The following is a 4207-nucleotide window of genomic DNA, read 5'->3' as shown; positions in this document are numbered from 1 at the left end:
TATGGCTTGAGCTCTGTGTCAAATGCCTAATGAAAGGCATTTCCATCCATGGAACAGGTCTTCTTTGCCTCCCCCATATCCTGAAAATCTATTTCTCAGAGACAGGAGACTGTTTTGCTTGAGTCAATTCTATGGAACCGATGTGCAATATGAGAAATGGCATAAAAGTTGTATAGATACGGGAAGATGGAATTAAAATGGTACAATGCAAGCAAAAGAAGAATCAAATCATATAAGTGAGTGATAGATAAATATTTTACAGTAGTCTAAAATCTGCCTATTTACTAAAGAAAGGGGATGATTATATTTGAAAGGCCATGAACTGGATAGTTGTAACTTCAGAATTTCATCATTAGGTGGTGAATAGCATATCTGAACTGTTTTTGAAAGACAGAATTAGGGTTGCCCACTGTTGGGGAATGGGGGGGGGGCAGGGTTGCCAGATTCAGGTTGAGAAACTCCTGGATATTTGGGGGTGAAGCCTGGGAAGGAAATGGACCTCATTGGGGCACCACGCCACAGTGAATCCAGCATCCAAAATCTCCATTTTCTCAAGGAGAAATGATATATGTAGTCTACAGATGAGCTGTAATTCCGGGGGACCTCTAGGTCCCATTTGGAAGCTGGAATCCCTATTCAGAATCTTATCTCCTGATTGTTCATAGTGTAGGGAATTTATTCATTCACAATAATCAAATCAAGTGCATACCACAACAGAAGACAATTATTATTCCTTGGCCTTTTTTTTTTTTTTGGTAATTGACAGTAGAAGGGACTAATGTTTAAAAATGCAAAAGATTCAGACATCCCTAATTTCTAGTAAGTTACCAAAACCATCTAATATGTCTAATATGTTAACACAGACATGTTTCTGGCTTTTGTTTTATGTTTTTCAATATTTCTTTTTTAAAATCCTCCTACTGTGTTTAATTTGCTATTGTGTTTCACACTTGTATACCTCATGCCAATAAAGGTCTATTGTGATTGTGTGATTGTTTCAGTGAGCATTTTCATAAAGCAGTTCTTCAAACTGTGATAGAAGACATGAAACCATTTGTATTTTCTTGCATTACAAACAGTTTTTTTTAATACATGGGCTAAGAAGATAACCTGAGTTACCTGAAAGGAATGGGAAAGAATAATGATATTCTAATGTTATGGGCACAATCATGAAAAGGGATTCACAGAGCTAGGCATGCTTAAGTCTATTTCATTTTTTTAGTGTTATCAGCACTTGTGATTCCTTTAGAAGAATTAGTGTTGTGTAGTCCCAAAGTTTCTTTGGTGCTCACCAGTAGGGCCCCTTCTGCACATGGAGAATAATGCACTTTCACAATTGTTTGCAAGTGGGTTTTGCTATTTTGCACAGTAAAATCTAGCTGAAAAGTGGATTGAAAGTGGATTGAAAGTGCATTATTCTGCATGTATAGAAGGGAGCTAGTGAAAGGCCAGAGTTAAACAGCACAGTAGGGTGATTCAAAACTACCTACTTAGACTATGGGGAATGCACTTTGGGAACCATGGGATCATCAGGGTGAAGAAAACATCTCTGAACAGTCCCCAAACAAGGCAGACAAGAATGCTGCTAACTGTGGGACTCTGCAGCAACCAGATGTTTGCTGCAGCCCATCCCCACCAATTTCTTCTTCTGTTAGCCAAACTTCAGATCTAGTCCTGATGGCTTGGACCTTTGCCCCCTCATTTACCTCCTTGCCCAGACCCTTTGCCCCTCTGATCACCCCCCTTGCTCCCCCACACATCCCTACAGCAGTGACTCAGAGCACAGCGAAGGATGACAGAAACACAGTGTGGCAGTTATGGGCATCCCCAACCCATGGACGTGGCTCCACACCAGCCTCTACTTTTTCCTCATCTGAGCCTACTTTGACCAGGAGTTTAGCAGGCAATAGTTCATTCAGGGTGTCAAGCAGGCCTTTGTTCTTGTTTCGTGTTTTTCTTGTTTTTTTCCTCCCCCCTTTTTGAACTTTTCTTAAAAAAACCAATACATTTCTTATGCATAATAAAGCTTTTGTTTCAAGGTTGATTTCTGAGTGTAAATATGATTATCTGGAGGAGCTGATATTTCAAGAGATGCTGAAGGAGATGTTTTCTTTGCAGTCTGAAGACCACAGAAGTGCCTTCAGCATTGACATGGATGAAATAATGTATACAACAGCAGGAGATATTGGCATATACTACAACTATAGCGGAAGGAAGTTTGTTAATATCCTAATCATGTATTTCTGATATCTGACCAATACTGACCTTCCTGACAAAATTTTAAGATGAAACCAAAGTCTTCCAGGTTGTGGTTGTTGTTGTTGTTGTTGTTGTTGTTGTTGTTGTTGTTGTTGTTGTGTGTGTGTGTGTGTGTTGAAATGATTAAGGAAATGAAATATCTGCTGATAGAAAACTGAGTTCCAAAGAGAATGTGTCCAAGGTGTAAAACTGGGCTGGATGATTACACAGATTAAATACTCAAAAGTTTTAGAATAAATTCACTGAACATCACTTTCGTAGACCATTATCGATATTTGGGTATATCGATCATCTCATGACAGTAGCAATACAGTCTCTCATTGGCTGATTTTGTATTTTTCCAAATACAGTATATTGCTGTGACAAATAATAATAAAATGTTCCCAGTTCCCAGTTGAGAGCAGCAAGTGCATCGAGCCCTTTTGCATGGCTGGGAAGTTTTGCAGCTTTGCTACTAGCTTACTGTAACTGGCTAGAGCTACAGAAATAAGGCAACAACTCCTAAGAATAGAAGTATATGACTGCAACTGCAGAAATAACAATGACAAATGACCAATTTAAAGAGTGTTATTTCATATTTTGCACTGGTGAGGTTTCATTTCTCAACATTGCTACATTTGTAATTTATGAAGTTTTCTTGTCTGCAAGTTTCTCCATGGGAATACCAGTTGTGTCAAATGGACATGTAATAAAATCTTCAAATAAGTATGAAAAGGTATTGTGGTGTACTTTGATGTCCTTCATTGATGGATGAAAAAAAGGTCAGAATATTTATTTTGCAGCACATTTTAGAGTTCTATTCTCTTTTTCCAGTTTTGTATCCTTACTAAATAAAATAAAAAATTCCTAAGCGTAGAAATGCAAAGATTCCAAAGAAGTTTTGCTCAATTGTTAACAGTCAAGGGTTGTCTGTGATTGCATATCACAACATATATTTAAAAGTTTTTTAAAGTTTTTTTTTTTGGAGGGGAGGATCTAGTCCCTCCTGCCTTTACTATCTTTTTATAAGAATCATCCTCTAGCGGAGTTGCTTAGCATTCTGAACATGTCTTCTTTTCCTACCAATTCTAGGACCTAATAAGGAAGTAACAATTTCTGTTGAGAACATACAGAGGGAAGGGGATATATCCCCCTTTGATACAGCCCCAATCAAAGCGACCTTTTTCAATGCTTTTTAACATTATAAAACATATCAGCAAATTTCCTTTGTAATGCAGAGTTTAATCTTCAGTTGACATGGGGAGATATATAGGCTGGGAATTAGGTCCAAAGGACCAATAGTGGAGCCTGTCATGCTATGTCCCAAAACAGTTCCAAGAGATTAGGGATCCTTCAAGAACACAACAGGATTCTCAGTAGGAATCTTCAGTGGGAAAGGGAAATTAATGAAATTTATCCTTCTTTGCATGAACAGAGCTTCCCTATGGCATTGAATTTTGGATCTAGTCCAGTGAATGCTCGAAGGGTCAAAGTGTTTTACACAGTCGTGTAAGATTCAGGCTGAGATTTCTCCACCCTCCTCTCCCACCCTTTGCTGTTGTGGGTAGATAAACCATAGGTGCAGCCAGGGATGCAAATATCTTTGCTCAGCCCATGGTTCATAGTTTATGACTCTGATGGACTGTCCGAGTGGATCCTAGCCTTGAGTTTTCTGTTCTTGCATTTTTCCTGGATGCCTTACAGTATGAATGTTTGTACACTAGTCAGCTATGTCAGTTTCCTTCTTTTCTGTTGGTCTTGCAAATTTGTTATATTGTATATGACTGTTGGACAGCTGTTAGTTACAATTTATGGGCCTTTATATGGTCAGTGATTTTCTTGATATTACAACACAGATTTACCAATGCAAAAAAATGGGGAAAATAATGGTGTGAGGCAATAGAATGTGACACAAAAATAGTCGTATCTTGAAATCTGCACAGTTCTCTTTAATGACGCTTGCTGAGAC

General features: G+C 38.3%; 1 pseudogene; it reads left to right on the top strand.

Annotated features, from left to right (window-relative positions):
- The first annotated feature begins 1497 nt into the window (after positions 1 to 1497).
- LOC125431356 lies at positions 1498 to 2496 on the top strand (annotated as a pseudogene).
- Positions 2497 to 4207: the final 1711 nt, after the last annotated feature.

This window comes from Sphaerodactylus townsendi, linkage group LG04 (assembly GCF_021028975.2).
Source record: "Sphaerodactylus townsendi isolate TG3544 linkage group LG04, MPM_Stown_v2.3, whole genome shotgun sequence".
NCBI classification, from domain to species: Eukaryota; Metazoa; Chordata; class Lepidosauria; order Squamata; family Sphaerodactylidae; genus Sphaerodactylus; species Sphaerodactylus townsendi.
This window is presented reverse-complemented; position numbering and strand designations above follow the sequence as displayed.